The sequence below is a fragment of the Triticum aestivum genome, chromosome 7B (assembly GCF_018294505.1).
Source record: "Triticum aestivum cultivar Chinese Spring chromosome 7B, IWGSC CS RefSeq v2.1, whole genome shotgun sequence".
Taxonomy (NCBI): Eukaryota; Viridiplantae; Streptophyta; class Magnoliopsida; order Poales; family Poaceae; genus Triticum; species Triticum aestivum.
The window spans coordinates 456,217,847-456,241,766 of record NC_057813.1 but is presented as its reverse complement, the minus strand read 5'-3'; positions in this window follow the sequence as shown (position 1 = coordinate 456,241,766).

Sequence of the window (23,920 nt, the reverse complement as noted above, 5' to 3'; positions counted from 1 at the left end):
ACAATCGTATTCAAATAAGGAAAATTGATTCAAATTTAGTCCATATGGTAGACGACAATATATATGTTCACATGGTGGAGTAAAATGTTCATATATGATGGAAGATCAAAATGTACGACTACATCAATTATAAATCGCAAGGTCACCTAACGATATATTCGAATTCAACATAACGTGGATTCAAAAATTGAAATTCGAGATCATGGCATCTGTAATCATATAAAAAGGGACATTACTCTTTCTTTGGTGGGAATTGATTTGTTTTTTGTTGTTGTTGAGGGAAGTGCGAATCGATTTGGTACTGTGCAGGGTAATCTTGTTCTCCCGATTTTTTTTACATTTTTCTTGTAGTTTTTTCAATGGTATCTATAGCAATATAGTAAAAGGGGACATGACTCTCTCGTGTCTTGTATGAATTGTTTTTTTACACGTTAAGTTTGTTCTGCCGAACAAGGAATCCGCACCTTGCTATCCCGAAATTTTCAAGCTCGAGTATCTTTTGTCTAACCTGCTTTGAAACTCCCGCCAATTCAACCCGCACCACGCCTTGTTATCCCGAAATTTGGACGCGCGCGAGAACTCCCTCCTCATCCGAAATCGCTCCCGCAGCCCAGACACGCGAAATCCCCCTTCTACCCCTTAGCCGGAAATGAAGCTCCACGTCGCGGTGTCAAAACCGGTGGGGGTACGCTGGTAACTTACCCTACATTTCGGACAAGTGCGTCCCTAAGCTTGGCTCCCTCCTCCCCCTTCGCCCCCCCATTCGTACACCGAGGCCGCCAAAACCCGTGAAACCCCATGCTCCTCCGTCAGCCTCCCGACCGCCGCCCAGCCGGAGACTCTTCCCCGACTACGTCGTCCACCGCAACAGCTCGCCATCCCTCATCCACCGCACCGAATGAGGATCCGTTGTCGATCTCGTCGTCCTGCCGGATCAGCCGCCCCGTCCTCCACCTCCAAGGAGCTGCCCCGTGATAACCCGCAAGTGTAGGGGATTGCAACAGCTTTCGAGGGTAAAGTATTCAACCAAAATTTATTGATTCGACACAAGGGGAGCCAAAGAATATTATTGAGTATTAGCAGTTGAGTTGTCAATTCAACCACACCTGGATAACTTAGTATCTGCAGCAAAGTATTTAGTAGCAAAGTGGTATGATAATAAAGGTAACGGTAGCAAAAGTAATATTTTTGGGTTTTGTAGTGATTGTAACAGTAGCAACGAAAAAGTAAATAAGCGAAGAATAATATGTGAAAAGCTCGTAGGCAATGGATCAGTGATGGATAATTATGTCAGATGTGATTCCTCATGTAATAGCTATAACATAGGGTGACACAGAACTAGTTCCAGTTCATCAATGTAATGTAGGCATGTATTCCGTATATAGTCATATGTGCTTATGGAAAAGAACTTGCATGACATATTTTATCCTACCCTCCCGTGGCAGCGGGGTCCTAGCGGAAACTAAGGGATATTAAGGCCTCCTTTTAATAGAGAACCGAAACAAAGCATTAGCACATAGTGAATACATGAACTCCTCAAACTACGGTCATCACCGAGAAGTATCCCGATTATTGTCACTTCGGGGTTGTCGGATCATAACACATAATAGGTGATTATAGACTTGCAAGATAGGATCAAGAACACACATATATTCATGAAAACATAATAGGTTCAGATCTGAAATTATGGCACTCGGGCCCTAGTGACAAGCATTAAGCACATCAAAGTCATAGCTACATCAATCTCAGAACATAGTGGATACTAGGGATCAAACCCTAACAAAACTAACTTGATTACATGGTAAATATCATCCAACCCATCACTGTCCAGCAAGCCTACGATGGAATTACTCATGCACGGCGGTGAGCATCATGAAATTGGTGATGGAGGATGGTTGATGATGACGACGGCGACGAATCCCCCTTTCCGGAGCCCCGAACGGACTCCAGATCAGCCCTCCCGAGAGAGATTAGGGCTTGGCGGTGGCTCCTTATCGTAAAACGCAATGAAAATTTCTCTTTGATTTTTTTCTCCGCGAGATGGAATATATGGAGTTGGAGTTGAGGTCGGCGGAGCCTCAAGGGGCCCACGAGACAGGGGGACGCGCCCAGGGGGAGGGCGCGCCCCCCACCCTTGTGGATAGGGTGTGGGCCCCCTGGTCTTGATTCTTTTGCCAGTATTTTTTATATTTTCCAAAAAGTGCCTCCATGGATTTTCAGGACATTCCGAGAACTTTTGTTTTCCACACATAAAACAACATCATGGCAGTTCTGATGAAAATAGCGTCAGTCCGGGTTAGTTTCATTAAATCATGCAAGTTAGAGTCCAAAACAAGGGCAAAAGTGTTTAGAAAAGTAGATATGTTGGAGACGTATCAACTCCCCCAAGCTGAAACCTTTGCTTGTCCTCAAGCAATTCAGTTGATAAACTGAAAGTGATAAAGAAAAACTTTTACAAACTCTGTTTGCTCTTGTTGTTGTAAACATGTAAAGCCAGCATTCAGGTTTCAGCAAATATTATGAACTAACCATACTCACAATAACACATCCGTCTCACAGTTACTCACATCAATAGCATAATCAGCTAGCGAGCCATAATAATAAAACTCAGATGACAACACTTTCTCAAAACAATCATAACATGATATAACAAAATGGTATCTTGCTAGCCCTTTCTGAGACCACAAAACATAAATGCAGAGCACCTTTAAAGATCAAGGACTGACTAAACATTGTAATTCATGGTAAAAGAGATCCAGTCAAGTCATACCCAATATAAACCAATAGTAATGAATGCAAATGACAGTGTGCTCCCCAGCGGGTGCTTTTTAATAAGAAGGGTGATGACTCAACATAAAAGTAAATAGATAGGCCCTTCACAGAGGGAAGCAGGGATTTGTAGAGGTGCCAGAGCTCGATTTTAAAATAGAGATTGAATAGCATTTTGAGCGGCATGCTTTTGCTGTCAACGCAACAACTATGAGATGGATGTACCTTCCATACTACATGCATTATAGGCAGTTCCCAAACAAAATGGTAAGGGTTTATACTCCCCCAACCACCAACAAGCATCAATCCATGGCTTGCTCGAAACAACGAGTGCCTCCAACTAACAACAGCCCTGGGGGAGTTTTGTTTAATTATTTTGATTTTCTTTGATCTTTTTGGATCATGGGACTGGGCATCCCAGTTACGAGCCCTTTCTCCTAAATGAGGAGCAGAGTCCACTCCTCTTGAGAATAACCCACCTAGCATGGAAGATATAGGCAGCCCTAGTTGAAATATGAGCTGCTCGAGCATACAAAACAGAATTTCATTTGAAGGTTTGGAGTTTGGCACATACAAATTTACTTGGAATGGCAGGTAAATACCGCATATAGGAAGGTATGGTGGACTCATATGGAATAACTTTGGGGTTTAAGGAGTTTGGATGCACAAGCAGTATTCTCGCTTAGTACAGGTGAAGGCTAGCAAAAGACTGGGAAGCGACCATCTGAGAGAGCGACAACAGTCATAAACATGCATTAAAATTAATTCACACCGAATACAAGCATGAGTATGATATAATCCACCATGAACATAAATATCATGAAGGCTATGTTTATTTGTTTCAACTACATGTGTGAACATGTGCCAAGTCGATTCACTCAATTCATTCAATGGAGGATACCATCCCATCATACCACATCATAATCATTCTAATAGCATGTTGGCACGCAAGGTAAACCATTATAACTGATAGCTAATCAAGCATGGCACAAGCAACTATAATCTCTAAATGTCATTGCAAATATGTTTACCTCATAATAAGCTGAATCAGAAACGATGAACTCATCATATTTACAAAAACAAGAGAGGTCGAGTTCATACCAGCTTTTCTCATCTCAATAAGTCCATCATATATCATCATTATTGCCTTTCACTTGCACGACCGAATGATGTGTATAATAATAATAGTGCACGTGCATTGGACTAAGCTGGAATCTGCAAGCATTCAACCCAAGAGAGAAGACAAGTAATATGGGCTCTAAATTAAATAAACAATCATGCATATGAGAGCCACTAAACATTTTCAATATGGTCTTCTCGACCCCCAAAGGAATGAAAAGAAAATAAAACTATTTACACGGGAAAGCTCCCAACAAGCAAGAAGAAGAACGAGAAATCTTTTTGGGTTTTCATTTTAATTCTACTACAAGCATGTAAATTAAACTAACTAATTTTTTTTGGTTTTCCTTAAGGTTTATCAAACACACAGGAAGAAAGCGAGAAAAAGGGAATGAAACTAGCATGGATAATACAATGAAAGAGTATGAGCACCGACGACCAAAATAGTGTGTGAACATGAATGTAAAGTCGGTGAGAAATACGTACTCCCCCAAGCTTAGGCTTTTGGCCTAAGTTAGTCTAATACCAAGGACTGCCTGGCTGATATCCGTAGTTGTAACTGGGGTCGTACTGAGATGCAGCAGCAATTGCCTCCTGAGCTGCGGCATGTTGGCGAGCAGCCTCCGCTCTCCCCTCGTGTTCAGCTGCTTCCTCCCTGGTAACAACATATCTTCCTTTTGCCTGATAATCAAAAAGGAGAGGAGTAGGAAGAGTAACATGGACAATGTTGCGTCTGTCATAGATTAGTCGATATTGGAGGAATTGTTCATTCCTCCTAAGAAAATGATGGTTGACCATAGCGTCATAATCTAAATAAGCAGGAGGTAACATCATATCCCCCTCTCGTGGGGCTATACCAAGATAATTAGCCACACAGGTTGCATAAATTCCTCCAAATAAATCTCCAGCTCTACCATTATTCTGCAACCTACGTGCAACTATTGCCCCCAAGTTATAACCTTTATAACCTAACACAGCACTCTTGAGGACACAAAGATCAGGGACACACATATGACATGCTTCATCTTTACCGTTAATGCATCTACCAATGAAGAGAGCGAAATAATGTATAGCAGGAAAATGAATGCTCCCTATGGTAGCTTGTGCAATATCCCTGGATTCTTCCATAGTAATACTAGCAAGGAAATCTATAAATTCAGATTTGTGAGGATCATTAATATTACCCCAATGCGGAAGTTTGCAAGCAGTTGTAAAATCCTCTAAGTCCATGGTATAAGATCTATCATAAATATCAAATAGGACACTAGGGGAATTACGCGTGCAGTTATATTTAAACCTCCGCACAAAGGAATCAGTCAATTGATAATACTGAGGACACTTATCTTGTAAGACGTCCTCCAGCTCAGCATTACACACATACACGTCAAATTCCTCCTTAAAGCCTGCTTCAACCATAAAATCATCGGATGGCCACTCACAAGCTCGTACATCCGCGTCCCTCGGTAATTCAACATCTTGCTCACGTATAGCAATCCTGGGTCCTTTCTTTACCGAGGAACCACCTTGGTACAATCTCCTAGACATAATTCTTTTTCTGAAAAATTTCTGAAATTTTAGTAACTTCAAAATAAAAGTGAATGAAACTAAACAAGATTAATAGCAACTACTCCTACAAGTGCCTAGAGCCTATATCATGCATTGGAATTGCTTGGAACCTCATAAATTTAACATGCAAGCTCAAGAACATGGTCACCTATGCAGCAATTTGCAATGAATAAATCACTAGAACAAAAACTAATTGGACCAATGGAGGAGTCACATACCAAGCAACAATCTCCCAAAGCAGTTTTGTGAATGGAGCTTTGAGCAAGGAGATTGAAAATCGCAGCAAAACAAGCTAGAACTCGTGCTTGAGCTGGATGGGGATTTTTTTGGGAAGAAGATGGAGTGTGTGGGTGCTGGCATAAGTGGAGGGGGGCCACCAGGGGCCCACTAGATAGGGGGCGCGCCTAGGGTAGGTGGGCGCGCCCTCCACTCTCGTGGCCTGGTGCTTGCCCCTCCTGCACTGATTTCAGTGCCTAAAATCCTCAAATATTCCATAAAGAATCATACTAAATTTGCAGGGCATTTGGAGCACTTTTATTTTCGGGATATTTTTTAATGCACGGATAATTCAGAAAACAGACGGATAATACTATTTTTGCTTTATTTATTCTAAATAACATAATGTAAAAAGAGGGTACAGAAGGTTGTGCCTTCTAGTTTCATCCATCTCATGATCATCAAAATGAATCCACTAACAAGGTTGATCAAGTCTTGTTAACAAACTCATTCCGAATAACACGGAACCGGAGAAATTTTGAATAACACTAAGTTACCTCAACGGGGATATGAACATCCCCAACAATAAGAATATCATACTTTTTCTTGACAGTAGGGAGAGGAAATTCAAAACCTCAATAATAATAGTTGGAACTTTTCCAATAGAATTGATGCTATGAACTTGAGATTGTTTCCTCAGAAAGTGTACCGTATGCTCATTACCATTAACATGAAAAGTGACATTGCCTTTGTTGCAATCAATAACAGCCCCTGCAGTATCCAAAAAAGGTCTACCAAGGATAATCGACATACTATCGTCCTCGGGAATATCAAGAATAACAAAGTCCGTTAAGATAGTGACATTTGCAACCACAACAGGCACATCCTCACAAATACCGACAGGTATAGCAGTTTATTTATCGGCCATTTGCAAAGATATTTCAACAGGTGTCAACTTATTCAATTCAAGTCTACGATATAAAGAGAGAGGCATAACACTAACACCGGCTCCAAGATCACATAAAGCAGTTCTAACATAATTTCTTTTAATGGAGCATGGTATAGTTGGTACCCCCGGATCTCCAAGTTTCTTTGGTATTCCACCCTTAAAAGTGTAATTAGCAACCATGGTGGAAATTTCAGCTTCCGGTATCTTTCTTTTATTTGTGATTATATCCTTCATATATTTAGCATAAGGGTTTACTTTAAGCATATCAGTTAAGCGCATACGTAAGAAAATAGGTCTAATCATTTCAGAAAAGCGCTCAAAATCCTCATTATCCTTTGTCTTGGATGGTTTAGGAGGAAAGGGCATGGGTTTCTGAACCCATGGTTCTCTTTCTCTACCGTGCTTCCTAGCAACAAAATCTCTCTTATCATAACGTTGATTCTTTGACTGTGGGTTATCAAGATCAATAGCAGGTTCTATCTCTACATCATTATTTTTGCTAGGTTGAGCATCAACATGAACATTATCATTAACATTATCACTAGGTTCATGTTCGTCACCTGATTGTGTTTCAGCACAGAGATAGAAATATCATTGGGATTCTCAGGTGTGTCTACAGTAGGTTCACTAGAAGCATGCAAAGTCCTATCATTTTTCTTTTTCTTCTTTATAGAAGAACTAGGTGCCTCTAAATTATTTCGCTGAGAATCTTGCTCGATTCTCTTAGGGTGGCCTTCAGGATACAAAGGTTCCTGAGTCATTCTACCAGATCTAGTAGCCACTCTAATAGCAAAGTCATTTTTATTATTTAATTCATTAAGCAAATCATTTTGAGCTTTAAGTACTTGCTCAGCTTGAGTAGCAACCATATAAGCATATTTACTAATGAGTTTGAGTTCACCTTTAACTCTCGCCATATTATCACTCACGCGTCCTATCTCGAAAGCATTATTCTTTAGCTCTCTACCAACATAAGCATTAAAACTTTCTTGTCTAGCCATAAAGTCATCAAATTCATCTAAGCACGGGCTATGAAATTTAGTATAGGGGATTTCAACTTTATCATATCTATAGAGAGAATTTACCTTCACTATCTATGTCGGGTTATCAAGACAATGTGGTTCTTCAATAGGCGGTATATTAAGACCATGTATTTCTTCAATAGGTGGTAAATTCTTAACATCTTCAGCTTTAATACCTTTTTCTTTCATTGATTTCTTTGCCTCTTGCATATCTTCAGGACTGAGAAATAAAACACCTCTCTTCTTCGGAGTGGGTTTAAGAATAGGCTCAGAAGTTGGCTCAATTGGTTCAGGAATTGCCTTAGGAATTAGCTCGGGAAGAGTCCAATTATTTTCATTAGTCAACATATTATTCAATAGTAATTCAGCTTCGTCGACTGTTCTTTCCCTGAAAACACAACCAACACAACTATCCAAGTAATCCTTGGAAGCATCAGCTAGTCCATTATAAAAGGTATCCAAGTATTTCATTTTTCTTAAGAGGATGATCAGGCAAAGCATTAAGTAATCGGAGAAGCCTCCCCAAGCTTGTGGGAGACTCTCTTCTTCGATTTGCACAAAATTATATATTTCCCGCAAAATAGCTTGTTTCTTATGAGCAGGGAAATATTTAGCAGAGAAGTAATAAATCATATCCTGGGGACTACGCACACAACCAGGAGCAAGAGAATTATACCAAGTCTTAGCATCACCCTTTAATGAGAACAGAAATATCTTAATGATATAATAATAGCGAGATTTATCATCATGGGTAAACAGGGTGGCTATGTCATTCAACTTGGTAAGATGTGCCACAACAATTTTAGATTCAAGGCCATAAAAAGGATCAGATTCAACTAAAGTAATAATTTCAGGATCAATAGAGAATTCATAATCCTTATCAATAACACAGATAGGTGAAGTAGCAAAAGTAGGGTCAGGTTTCATTCTAGCATTAAGAGACTGCTGCTTCCATTTAGCTAATAACCTTTTAAGATCATATCTATCATTGCAAGCAAAGAAAGCTCTAGCAGCTTCTTCATTCATAACATAACCCTCAGGAACAACAGTCAATTCATAATCATTGGAAGAATTTTCATCATCACTATCATCAATAATAGCATCTTCAATAATTTCATTCCCTCTAACCCTAGCAAGTTGTTCATCAATCAATTCACCTAATGGCAAAGTAGTATCACGCATAGAAGTAGTTTCATCATAAGTATAATGCATAGCAGAAGTGGCATCATCAATAACATGTGACATATCAGAATTCATAGCAGTAGCAGGTTTAGGTGTCACAGTTTTACTAATAATGGAAGGAGAATCTAGTGCAGAGCTAGATGACAGTTCCTTACCTCCCCTCGTAGTTGAGGGGAAAATCTTGGTTCTTTCGTCTTTCAAGTTCCTCATAGTGATCAACAGATATAAATCCCAAGTGACTCAAAGAATAGAACTATGCTCCCCGGCAACGGCGCCAGAAATTAGTCTTGATAACCCGCAAGTGTAGGGGATCGCAACCGCTTTCGAGGGTAAAGTATTCAACCCAAATTTATTGATTCGACACAAGGGGAGCCAAAGAATATTATTGAGTATTAGCAGTTGAGTTGTCAATTCAACCACACCTGTATAACTTAGTATCTGCAGCAAAGTATTTAGTAGCAAAGTAGTATGATAATAAAGGTAACGGTAGCAAAAGTAATATTTTTGGGTTTTGTAGTGATTGTAACAGTAGCAACGGAAAAGTAAATAAGCGAAGAACAATATGTGAAAAGCTCGTAGGCAATGGATCAGTGATGGATAATTATGTCGGGTGCGATTCCTCGTGTAATAGCTATAACATAGGGTGACACAGAACTAGCTCCAGTTCATCAATGTAATGTAGGCATGTATTCCGTATATAGCCATACATGCTTATGGAAAAGAACTTGCATGACATCTTTTGTCCTACCCTCCTGTGGCAGCGGGGTCCTAGCGGAAACTAAGGGATATTAAGGCCTCCTTTTAATAGAGAACCGGAACAAAGCATTAGCACATAGTGAATACATGAACTCCTCAAACTACGGTCATCACCGAGAAGTATCCCGATTATTGTCACTTCGGGGTTGTCGGATCATAACACATAATAGGTGACTATAGACTTGCAAGATAGGATCAAGAACACACATATATTCATGAAAACATAATAGGTTCAGATATGAAATCATGGCACTCGGGCCATAGTGACAAGCATTAAGCACAGCAAAGTCATAGCAACATCAATCTCAGAACATAGTGGATACTAGGGATCAAACCCTAACAAAACTAACTTGATTACATGGTAAATCTCATCCAACCCATCACCGTCCAGCAAGCCTACGATGGAATTACTCACGCACGGTTGTGAGCATCATGAAATTGGTGATGGAGGATGGTTGATGATGACGACGGCGACGAATCCCCCTCTCCGGAGCCCCGAACTGTTTTAAGGATCCATTTATACACAGGTCCTTGTAGATAAGAATGAGCAATTGTCTCGGGAGCTGGAGGAGTGCAAGGCCCAGCTGAGGGCCATAGTTGCCAAGTTAGAGGAATCCCAGAAGCCCTCATCTGGTAACATTTGTCTCAATTGTACGAAGATGCACCAGTTGGTAAATGGCTGGCATGACAAGTCTAACAGAAAATTTTGCAGACAATCCCGAGGTGAATCCGGAGGGCGTAAGACATGACGAGTCGCATCTCAAAAGGCGGCTAAAGGCTGGCGAGCGCGTTCTTACGCAAGTTAGGCAGGAGAAGAACAATCTTCAAGATGCCAAAGTCCAGCTGGACGTGGAATTAAAAGACGTCCGTGCTCAGCTGGCGGACTTCGTGAAGGAGAACAAAAGGCTTCGACGCGGCATTTATGGTAAGTGCCTAGACGAACTATAGTATAGTTCGGCGAGGAAGTATATTGAAAGAATTTCGCTTGTAGGAATGTTAACGGGTCGTCCTGAGGAGGAGATGCCCTCATTTGCAGGCGATTTACTGCAAGACCTCTCACAACTGCACGAGCGAGCTCGGTAGGTGATGCAGGGCGTTGCTCAGGCCTTGTGGCCATCAAGCTTCCTGCCAAATGGCATGGGGGAGCTTGTGGATATGCTTCAAGGAGCACGGCGGCGCTTCCGATTGTGGAAGATATCAGCCTGCCGACAAGGTGCAAGAGAAGCCTGGGCTATGGTGAAGACGCGCTACACCAAGCTGGACCTGAACCATATGGCCGAAGTCGGACCGGCGGGGCTAGATGGGCAAGAAATTCCCGTGAGTCTGGTACATGACCAGGTAGCGTTAGCCGCAAAGTATTCTCAACAAGATTGTAAGCTAGATAGCCTGTTGGATGGTATAGATGAGGAATATAGTCAGTCCAAGTGACTGTGTAATTCAATGGACATAAGTAGTCCCTAGCCGGATTAAAATCATTTGTCATGGCGGACCTTTTCGCTTCAGCCCCCGGATCCTACAGTCTGGGGTGTGTCCGAATACCCGATCAGTTATACAGAACCGAGGTATGCGTGGAAACCAGGCATAGGGGTCATAAGTGCTTGAACAGACAAGTACCCAACTAGTTATGTTATATTACATGGATAGTAAGAAACATCTTCCAGGGAGAATAGTTCCGTTAGGGGTTCCTTTCCCTGGGTACACATGCGACGATGCACATGTCTGGACTGCGAACAAGAGCGCAGGATACAAAACTTCTAGGGATTTACGTTGTAATAAACGAATACATCTTTTGTTCACCGACCGAATATTCTCTTAAGGACGCTAGCTTTCGGCTTCCCCCAGTCTGAGGTACACATCCGGCTGAACCGACAGTAACAATCGCAGAGGTGCTCCCCTTATGCCCTAGCCGAATTAACGGGAACGTAGGGCATAAACACAAGAGCCAGGCAACCCAGCTTGGCCACATCTTAAGTCATATCGATGCATATAATGGTGAAGAAAAGGCACATATGGAAAAAGAAACGCATATGTGATGGGCAAAAAGCCGTTAACGTAATTATTTTTAGCTTCCGTATAGGAAGCCCCCAGGTATTACTTACACACATAGTGCGGCCGGAATGATCCGGGAGTCCGTACTATATTAAATACTCTGTGTGCAGAGGAAAAAAGGTCGAGAAAGGAAAGGGGAGGGGCATAATTAAAAAGGAGGGGTTAAGGAGACGAACACTGAGTTCGGCACTAGGCGTAGAATCTCCGGAGTCTGGCCGCGTTCCATGGGTTCAGCTCGAGTCTGTTATCGGATGCATTACGTAAGCAGTACGCTCCTCCGGTGAGAACTTTGTCAATGACGAAGGGACCTTCCCACTTGGGTTTGAGCTTGTCCTTCTTCTTCTCCGGTAGGCGTAGAACGAGCTCGCCAATATTATAAGTTTTGGCCCGCACTTCTTTGCTTTGGTATCATCGAGCCTGCTGCTGATAGAATGCGGAGCGGGCTTTTGCGACGTCGTGCTCCTCCTCCAGGGCATCCAAGTTATCCTGCCGATCTAACTCGGCTTCCTTCTCTTCGTATATGCGTATGAGTGGCGAATCATGTATTATGTCACGGGGTAGTACTGCTTCCGCGCCGTACACCATAAAAATGGTGTATATCCGGTGGTGCGATTCGGCGTGGTCCGTAGCCCCCAGAGTACGGAGTCAAGCTCCTCGACCCAGTGCGTGTCCGACTCTGTCAAGGATCGCACTAGTCTGGGCTTGATGCCGCTCATGATGAGACCGTTTGCCCGTTCGACCTTACCGTTTGTTTGGGGGTGGTAGACGGAAGCGTAGTCGAGCTTAATGCCCATTTTGCCACACCAAGTTTTCACTTCATCGGCTGTGAAATTGGAGCCATTATCAGTGATGATGCTGTGGGGGATGTCGTATCGGTGTACGACCCCGGATATGAAGTCTATTACTGGTCTGGATTTGGCCGTTTTGACTGGTTTGGCTTCTATCCATTTGGTGAACTTGTCCACCATGACCGATAAGTATTTTTTCTTATGACTTCCCCCTTTAAGTGGTCCTACCATGTCTAGCCCCCAGACCGCGAAGGGCCAAGTTATGGTGATTGTTTGTAGAGCGGTAGGGGGCATATGACTCTGATTGGCAAAGAGCTGGCAACCGACACAGTGTTGGACAAGGTCCTGTGCGTCTGCTCGGGCCGTCGGCCAATAGAAGCCTGTACAGAAGGCCTTGCTAACTAGTGCTCGAGCCACGGCATGGTGTCCGCCCAGTCCAGCGTGGTGTCGGACATGCACCTTTGGAGCACTCCGGTCGCACTTTTCTTGTAGAGTTCCCCTTCATGGACTTTGTAAGCTTTAGAACATCGAACGATGCAACGTGCTTCATGTTGGTCTTCGGGGAGCTCCTGCCTATTGAGGTAGGCCAAGAAAGGCTCAGTCCACGGGGCGATTACAGCCATGATTTCATGGGCCGAAGATGTTATTTCGGTGGTGGAGCCTCCGATTATGTCTGATAGTTCGGAATCTGGGGGTGTGTTCGGATCCGTGCTAGTATTGTCGGACTCCCCGTCCCATACTACAGATGGCTTGAACAGCCTTTCCAGGAATATGTTAGGTGGGACAGGGTCGCGTTTAGCGCCGATGCGGGCGAGGACGTCCGCCGCTTGATTGTTTTCTCGAGCCACATGGTGGAATTCGAACCCCTCGAACCAAGCTGACATTTTGAGGACGGCATTGCAGTAGGCCACCATTTTCGGATCCTTGGCATCAAAGTCTCCATTTATTTGTGATATTGCGAGGTTTGAATCCCCGCGCACTTCCAGGCGTTGAATGCTCATAGAGACTGCCATCCGAAGACCGTGCAATAGAGCCTCATATTCGGCTGCATTGTTGGAGTCTGTGTATAATATTTGGAGGACGTACTGGACCGTGTCTCCGGTGGGAGACGTCAGGACTACACCTGCTCCCAATCCGGCCAGCATTTTGGAGCCGTCGAAGTGCATGATCCAGTTAGAGTACGCGCCGTACTCTTTAGGGAGTTCGGCTTCTGTCTATTCGGTGACAAAGTCAGCCAGTACTTGCGACTTGATGGCCCGTTGTGGTTTGTATGTTATATCGAACGGAAGGAGCTCGATGGCCCATTTAGCAATCCGGCCTGTAGCGTCGCGGTTATTTATTATGTCATTGAGTGGTACTTCGGAGGCCACCGTAATCGAACACTCTTGAAAGTAGTGTCGTAGCTTCCGGGATGCCATGAAGACCGCGTATGCTATTTTCTGATAGTGTGGGTATCGGGATTTGCATGGGGTGAGGACCGTGGATATGTAATAAACCGGCTTCTGGAGCGGAAATTTGTATCCATCAACCTCTCGTTTGATGATGAGCACTGCGCTTACAACTTGATGTGTTGCGGCTATGTATAGCACCATAGATTCGCCAATATTTTGCGCTGTTAGGACTGGATTACTGGCCAATAAGGTCTTTACTTCGTCCAGTCCGGCCACGACTGCATCCATCCACACGAAGTGTTCGGTGCGCCGGAGAAGGCGGTAAAGAGGTAATGCCTTTTCTCCTAACCTGGAGATAAAGCGGCTTAAAGAAGCCACGCATCCAGCTAGTTTCTGGATGTGCTTGAGGTCTATTGGTATAGCCAACTGCGACAGAGCTCAGATTTTTGCCGGATTCGCTTCAATTCCTCTATTGGAAACAATGAAGCCAAGCAGTTTCCCCGAGGGGACGCTGAAAACGCATTTTTCCGGGTTAAGCTTGATGTCGTATGTCCGGAGGTTATCGAATGTAAGCCTCTAGTCATCTATTGTCGACATGTCTTGTTTTTATGACCACGTTGTCCACATATGCCTCCACTGTTTTGCCGATTTGCTTTTCCAGGCATGTTTGAATCATGCGTTGATAGGTTGCGTCGGCATTCTTAAGCCCTAAAGGCATATTGTTGAAGCAAAAGGGGCCATATGGCGTTATGAAAGCTGTTGCAGCTTGGTCAGATTCTGTCATCTTTATTTGATGGTATCCAGAGTATGCGTCGAGGAAACACAGCGAGTCGTGTCCTGCTGTGGCATCGATGATTTGATCGATGTGAGGGAGGGGAAAGGGATCCTTGGGGAAAGCCTTGTTGAGGTCTTTGAAGTCAAGCATAAGCACCAGGATTTGTCCTTCTTTGGTACCATTACCAGATTTGCCAGCCAATCTCGCAGTGCGGCGTCCATTACGGGGCTCAACTGTGTCCCGATGGAAGCTGTCTTCGTGGGGTCCGTTGGATGGACTTGGAATTTGACTATCTCGTCTGCGGGTTTAAATGAGGTGGACTTGGGTCGCTTGTCGAGTATCACGTCGTCCCTGTCCATGGTGGCCCGCAGTGTTGTTAATTCTTCGGCTGCTAGGGCTTCAGATAATGCTTCCAGGGCCAGTGCTGCGATTTTTTTTTGGCGCAAAGTGCGACGTCCGGATCACTGGCTAGAGTGATGATTCCATTGGGTCCGGGCATTTTAATCTTCATGTACCCGTAGTGGGGTATAGCTTGGAAGCTTGTAAATGCATCCTGCCCTAAAAGGGCGTGGTATCCGCTGCTGAAAGGAGCCACTTGGAATGTGATATATTCGGACCTATAATTCTCCGGGATGCCGAATACCACATTGAGTGTGATTTTTCCCACACACCGCGCTTCTCGACTAGGGATAATCCCCCTGAAGGTTGTGCCGCTTTGTTCAATGCGGCCTTTATCAATTTCCATCTTGTTGAGTGTTTCTTTGTAGATCAAGTTTAATCCGCTTCCGCCATCCATGAGTACTTTAGTGAGCCAAAAGCCGTCCACTATTGGGCTAAGGACCAGAGCGGCTGGTGCCTGGACGGTCTGGAATCAAGGTTCGTCACTGGCATTGAAGGTTATAGCAGTGTCGTTCCACGGATTTATTTTTGCCACATGGCAGATTTCAGCGGAGCTTCGATGAGCTCGCTTGCGCCTATTGTTTGAGGCAAAAGTCTTGAAGACTGTTAGCACTGTATTGTGTTCTTTAGCAGGATGTTGTTCTGCTTTATGGCTTACAAGGAGATCCTCGCCACTTTTTGCTACCTGCCGGAGTATCCAACATGCCCTAAGGCTATGGGTTGGTGTTGTGTCCGGCGTACCATGGAGTTTACATGGCCCATTGAGCCATTCTTCCAATACGGTTCCACCCCCCGGGGTGAGCTTTGGCTTCTTGGGGATTGGATCGGTCGACTTTTGAGAGTTCGCCCGTTTAGCTCGAACAAAGGCTTCGGTGAGAGCCGGACTATCCCAAAATTTTGTTTGGGTTTTCCAGGCGCTTTCCATCGCACAATACTTCTGTACTATGGTGGCCAAGTCAGCAAAGTGTACTATGTCACGGTGACTTATGGCATTAAGAATTCCTTTATCCGTACAGTTTTTGCAGAAAAGTGAGACTACGTCCTCCTCACGACAGTCCTTGGCCTTATTTATCACAAGGAGGAATCTGGCCCAGTAGTGATGTACTGTCTCATGGGGCTCTTGTCTGATGTGGGAGAGACGGTCTAAGTACGGGTGGGTGTTCGTGGCTGAATCCAGATCCTGATCCGATCTAGCGCCTAGGGGCAGGGGAGCGTCTGAGTTTGACAGCTCGGGATCGGGATGCTGCCCAATCTTTCCGGCCGAATACCCGATCCTAAGTCTGGGATCTGGGTCATGTCTTCCCTTGAGCTGGAGTCCGGCTCAGGGAGCTTGGTGATCCGGACATACTTCGTCCTCAAAGTAGAGGGGTAATCTGTATGTGGTTCTTCCACTACCGCTATCTCATGGGTGGCCGGCGGGGATTTAATGTCCCTTTGGTCGGGTTTAAGCCCGATCCGGTCATAGTCCGTAGCGACTCCCAAAGCGGCGATGCGATCCAAGAGCTCATTAAGGGAGGAGAGCTCCAGCGGATCCATCTGTTCGGCGAGTTCCGAATTGATGCGAAGGTTATGCGTGATGACCCGAGAGGCCATCGTCGGCGCGACAGCCGATGGGGCGGCCATGACGAAGCCGCCAAGTCGGAGAGTTTTGCCTATAGCCAAAGCTCCCCAAAGGTAATGTTGTCCTTGACAACGAGATGAGCCATCGAGCCTTGCAGCGACGACACAGAGGAACTCTCAATGAAAGCACCAATGTCGGTGTCAAAACCGGCGGATCTCGGGTAGGGGGTCCCGATCTGTGCGTCTCAGGCTGATGGTAACAGGAAGCAAGGGACACAATGTTTTCCCAGGTTCGGGCCCTCTCGATGGAGGTAAAACCCTACTTCCTGCTTGATTAATATTGACGATATGAGTAGTACAAGAGTAGATCTACCACGAGATCGTAGAGGCTAAACCCTAGAAGCTAGCCTATGATGATTATGATTGTAATTGTGATCGGCCTTCTAAGGACCAACCTCTCCGATTTATATAGACACCGGAGAGGGCTAGGGTTTACACGGAGTCGGTTACAAGAAAGGAAACACAATATCCGGATCGCCAAGCTTGTCTTCCACGCAAAGGAGAGTCCCATCCGGACACGGGACGGAGTCTTGAGTCTTGCATCTTCACGCTCCAATAGTCCGGATGATGTATATAGTCCGGCTGTCCGGATACCCCCTAATCCAGGACTCCCTCAGCTGCCGGTGCTCGATACCGAGCAGACATGGCGTGTCTCCATCGACGGCGCCGTTGCCGGCCACATCATCCATGGCATCTCTCCCCCATGACGTTGCTTCCTCGGCGGCGACTTCCACAACGGCACTAGCTGCAGCTGCTCCGGCTCTCGCTCACGCTGTGGCTCTGTTCTTGCCGTCGGTCGCGTTGTTGCACTGCTCCTGCTTTCGTTCGTGCTGCTGCTCTGCTCTTGCTCTCGCTTGCACTGCTGCTGCTGCTGCACGACCTCCGGCAGCTACATGAGTTGCTTCTTTAGCACTCGCTCGCGGTGCTACTGCATGACTTGCTCTCTGCTAGTGCGTTCCCTGCTCGAGCATCTGCTGATTTAGATCACTGCTTCTCTGCTACTAGTGCTTGAACGCCCTAAACATCTATTGTAATGCTCTGTTACTAGTTCAATCAGTTTCGACAATAAAACTCAGTTTCGACTATAAAGTTCATTTTCTTCAGTTAAGTTCAGAGTGAACAGTACTTACAGCATCTGTCGGAGCGGCCGTGGCGCGGCTGATGCGTTTTACATCTAGCACTTTTTGGTGATGTATTTTACATCATCTATTGCAGATGATATTAGGGTCCCACTTCATGTTAATGTTGTCTGTCTTGTCATGCTTCAGCCTCGTCGCCGTACACCATAGCGGAGCTACTCCAATGACGGAACCGTCCATCACAGTGGAGCAGTACCCTCGGCGTTGTTTTAAGAGGCCTCGGATCTTCTTCCCCGCCTCCGACAGTGACACCAGCATCATCACCATCCTCAACGTCCAACCCAATGATGCTGAGGTCCACAAGGCAATGCAAAAGAGGTTGTATACTCGTCACATCACTTTGTTTCTCCATTCCTGTGTTCTTCCAATTCATGTGAGCCAAACACCCAGGTTGACTGAAATCCTATGTTTCCAAATGCTCTGTTTTGCACGTGCATTCCTATCCTATTCCTATGTTTTTCCTATCCCTGCGTTTATAGAATCCTCCAATTCTAAGGAGCCCTTACATATTTACTTCATTTTCAGATAGGCGTCAAAGAAAACTCTATGTGTTATGTCCTGCTCCTGCCGTGCCGTCATCCACCCCACCTGAGGTGCACCATCGACAGAAGCATTCACTGCAGCAGAGATCCCCCCTGCAGACTTTCTGTCGCCGCCTCAGATCATCTTCCCCGTTGCCGGCAGCCATGCCAACTGCATTACCATCATCGACTGAGCAGATGAACCTGGGGACTACACAGTTCCGGAAGAGAGGTCGCAGTCTTTCATGTTTGCTTACGTTATACATCGGTTATTATTACCTGCTACTTTATCGTTCAATCTTGAGTTTTGAATTGCCCATGGGTCTCATATCGAGCCAACAACGAATAGTATCTGTCTACTATCTGGTTCATCTGGGGTCTTCTATGTGGTCCATGTTGGGTGGGCAACAAACAATAGATGATCCATTGTCTATCTTTTTAAACTAAAGCTATAATCTACCTGCTATCATTAGTTTTGGATCCATCCACTCGTTTGCTACCATCAGTCTTGATTTTTGCATGCACCCCTTAGGCCTTACAAAATCTAACTATTTTTTTATTATGCATGTCAGATATTGTACACAATCATACTGAACATGTAGAGAAAAAGAGAAGACCGTTGCATGGGAATATAATGTCATGCAGACGCCGCTCCATGGTGGGCGAAGTGCCCCCCCTCCTGCATTTCCAGATTGTATTCCAGAGGAAGATAACTGTTCAGATGGAGATTCAGAAGGAGCCGACCACGCCTGTTTACCACCTGAGGTGTTTGCTCTAACCTGGCATGCTGATGTTGGTCATATCATGCATATGGCTCCTTGCATTGCTTACATTATACATCTTATATGTCATCAGCTTAGTTTAGATTTGCTTTGTATGAATGCCACCTGTTTGGTTTCTATATCATACTCCCACCATTCCTAAATATTTGTCTTTCTAGAGATTTCAACAAGTGACTACATATGGAACAAAATGAGTGAATCTGCACTCTAAAATATGTCTATATACATCCATATATGGTAGTACATTTGAAATCTCTAAAAAGACAAATATTTAGGAACAGAGGGAGTATATGGGAATTATGCAATGTCATCTTCTTTAGCCAGGCATCATATACGTGAATCATGCAATGCCATCCTGTTTAGCCAGTCATCGTATATGTGAATTGTATCGTGCCATATTTTTTTCCATAATGTATTCCATTTGTCAACAATGTTTATACATTCATCTACTCTTCTTGTGCATCAGCCATTTGAGTCGGTCATGGGGAAATCTGGAGTGAAAACAAGGTCTTCTGAGCAGTCAGTGCTACCTGTCGATGCAAATTTCTTGCTGGTTACAGATAGCTCCTCCGAGGAGGATTCAGAGACAGATGACCAGTCGTATCCCCCCCCCCCCCGAGGTGCATGCTCTAACTTGGCTGGGTTATATTGCTCATATCATGCATATGGTGTCTTGCATTGCCATGCCATCTGCTTAGATTAGACATGCTTTGTGTGCATGCCTCCTGTTTGCTTTCTATATCAGATATGTGAATTATGCAATGCCATGTTTTTCAGCCAGTTATCATATATGTGAATTATGCACCGCCATGGAGCCAGGCATCATATATGTGAATTATCTCATGCCATCTTTTTTCATTACGTATTCCATTTGTCGACAATCTGTGTACATTGAACTACTCTTCATGTGTATTAGCCATTTGAGCTGGTTATGGAAAAATCTGGAGTGAAAACAAGGTCTTCAGAGCAGGCAATGGTACCTGTTGAAGCATATATCTCGATGGTTACAGGGAGCTCCTCAGAGGAGGATTCAGAGACAGATGACCAGTCCTATATCCCACCTGAGGTGTATGCTCTAAGTTGCAATGTTTATATTTCTCATATGATGCATATGGTGTCTTGCATTGCTTAGTTTAGACATCATATGCACAATATTGAATTCTATCTGCTTAGTTTAGAGATCATACATGTGAGTGCCAGCTGCTTAGTATATGAATCAATTATGTCAATTATATCATGCCATCCTGTATACTTAGACAACATGTATGTGAATTATTTCATCCCAACCTATTTTAGAAAGACATCATATAGTTTTGTCATGTCATCTTGTTTAGGTACTCATCATATGTTGAATTATGCCATTATATCCTGTTAAGTTATCCATCATATATCTGAAACTGTGTCATGCTATCCTGTTTAGTTAGGCATCATATATGTGAAATTGTTTCATGTTGTCCTATTTGGTTAGACAACATATATGTGAATTACCACATATGTCTATCATACAATGTCTGTACATTCATTTTCTTTTCTTGTTTATCAGCCATTTGAATTGGAGGGGGTGATGGCAGTATCTAAGGGAGAAAAAACCCGTTCTTCACAAAAGATAGTGCTACCCGTCGATGCAGATAGAACCATGGTTGTACTGGCCCACAAACTAGCCCCACCACACATAATCGAGACTCTTCCAGATTGCATACTTACACCGTTGGGCAGAGAACAAGCTACAACCCATCTAACCGCAACCCCAGCGGATAGTAACCCACTTCTAGTTGACAAAGCACCATGTCCACCACAGAGTACCCCCACACGAGCAGTTTGTAAAGCTACTGCAGTGCCCAAAGCACGAAGACCACCACAGCTAACCCAAACTCCACATTAAAGCAGAAGAGCAACTGTTCTTAGGTCAGATTCCGTAGCTATGGTCCATACTCCTTTGCTGTTGCATCACTGTATTTACTCATACCAACTACTTTCGAATTTGAAGGATCCAATTGAAACTCCAATGGCGCAACAGGTATGTTTTAAACCTATTTCTTTAACTGGATTGCTGTTCTAACTTCTTGCTCTATGTTGATTTCAGTTTAAGTTGTATAAACAGTTATGTTTTCATGTGATGCACATTACAAGTGTTGCCAATGCTGTGTAGTTTCTCACACTTATATTCTGTCTATGTTGTTGTGTCTTAAAAATATATGAGTTGAACTGTGTCCCTATCTTGATTAGGGAACATAAACTAGAATGATATGGACAATACAGTGACCAGTACATAGATATATGTTTGTTTCATGCTGTTATCCGTCCACCTTACTACTGAACCGGTTTACCAAAATGAGTTTCATATACTACAAGCTAAACTTGTGATGTGTCTGCTTGTTTCTCTTGTAGTATGTAAACAGAATATTGGAGAAGAGCACCCCACTATGCAATGGTAGAGAAAGTAATGCAGATAAGGTTCAAGATAGTGAGACAACCCTATTGGTCTCCAAGAAAGGTGATAAAATGATCTTGTAGGCAGTGAGAAAACCCCGCAGTCCTGCGTTGATGTAGTGTTCGAGTTACTGGCCAGTACCGCTGGCACAAGCTCTTCGAACTCGTTGCCTGAATCACTTCGGCTTCTTCAGTCTCAGCTACAAGCTGAAAGGCATCAGTCGGCTGTGCTGTGGCAAGAAGCCGAAGGACTGAGGAAGTCCCTGCAGAATTCAGATGCATACTTTCTTGTGCAACAGCAAGCGCTGGAGGATTTAAGCGCCAAACAAGAGAAAGTTAATAAGCTTGCTAAGCCTCTTGCCAGCATTATGGGTACCAAGGATATTGTTTCTTGAACTCTTCTGAAGTGGTTTCAGTTCTGGACTTGTTTTGTTGCGGCGTTTATATGCTGCTTTGTTCCCTATATTTGCACTGGTGGCGAACTTTGATGCCTAGTGGATGTAATATGTATAATAGCCGTGATAGCCTAGCATAAGTTGCTTGCTTATTTATTTCCTTGTTGTCTTGTTTATTTGTTTGCTTGTAGTTAGTGCAGTTCTTTTTTCGCGGTTTGCTAGTGGCTGCAATAACCTATTTTTTAAAACTAGGCCACAATAACCATGGGCTAATATTTACTGTAGTGACATTGGGCCTCCTACGGGCCGTAGAAGCAGTGGGCCTTCTACGGGCCGTAGAAACAGTAGGACTTCTACGGGCCATAGAAACAATGGGCCTTCTACTGGTCGTATCATCAATGGGCCTTATACAGGCCATATGATCGATTGGCCAAACATGGGCCAATAACAGGCCGCATTATGGCCATAAACGGGCTAGAGTTGGAATCGTTCGTTCATGGGCCGACCATAATGGGCCATCGTTAATAGGTCGTATTTGATGACGCTGTGAAAATGGCCCAACGTATTAACGGACCACAAACGGGCCGACTGTAACCACGGGCTAAATTTGGCCCACAAGCAGAAAATGACAGTAACAGGCCGTAAGTAAACGAATGCTGGAAATGAGCCCAAGAATAAATGGGCTCTGAGAAGGCCAAAAGATAACATGGGCTGGAAACGGCCCAACGAAGTAATGGGTCGTTAATGGGTATAAAGTGATACACTGTTCATTACGGCCAGTTTCACCACGGGCCGTTAATGGGTGTAAAGTGATACACTATTCATTACGGCCAGTTTCACCACGGGCCGTTAATAGGCCAAGAGTTACATAGGGCCTCATATGGGCCGAAAGACGTCATGGGCCATACATGGGCCAGAAGTGAAAACGGGCTGGAATCATATTGGATGGCCCAGATGACGCTACTGGGCCTAATTCGGATAGGGTGTAACGGGCCTTGGGTTAGCGGGCTGTAAATGGGCTATATGCGAACAGGCTGTTAACAGGCTTTCCATGGGCCGGCCCGCCACCTTTTGACCAAGTCAAATGGGCCGGCCTTTTCACAGGAATGGGCCTCTGTTGGGCCGTGCAATGTGTCGACGTATCATAGGCGTCTTCTGTCCAATGAGTGGATGATATCTGTCCCAATGATAAGCCGACACGTGTTTCCTCCAGCCAATGATGATTTTACACGTGGAAAATCCCCATTGGTCGGGGCTGTTAACGGGTTATCGGATCCAAAACCCGACATGATAGCTTATCGGCGTTCCGTTACGGTGGATGCCACGTGTCGGTCACCCTTGACGAAAGAACTTCTGTGACGCGCAAATTATCGTCATGGAAGTGGACACTTCCGTGATGATAATTTTGGTAATGTCATGGAACACTTCTACGACAGCATGGGTATGACTATCTTGATTCTGTCATAAAATCGTCATGGATGTACATGCATGACAGAAAACGCAACCTACTGTGACAAACATGTATCATCACGAAAGTGTATTTTTTTTGTAGTGCTTGCCGTAACGAAATTGAACTAGGTATGATGATACCGACGATCGAATCTCGGGCAAGTAACATACCGATGACAAAGAGAACAACATATGTTGTTATGTTGTTTGACCGATAAAGATCTTCATAGAATATGTAGGAGTGAATATGAGCATCCAGGTTCCGCTATTGGTTATTGACCAGAGATGTGTCTCAGTCATGTCTACATAGTTCTCAAACCCGTAGGGTCCGCACGCTTAACGTTCGATGACGTTTTGTATTATGAGTTATGTGATTTGATGACCGAAGATTGTTTGGTGTCCGGATGAGATCACGGACATGACGAGGAGTCTTGAAATGGTCGAGTGGTAAAGATTGATATATTGTAAGGTTATATTCGGACACCGGAAAGGTTCCGGAGCGATTCGGTATTTTTCAGAGTACCGGGAGGTTACCAGAACCCCCCGGGGAAGTATTGGGCCTTAGTGGGCCTTAGTGGAAAGGAGAGGAGGGCCGCAAGGGGT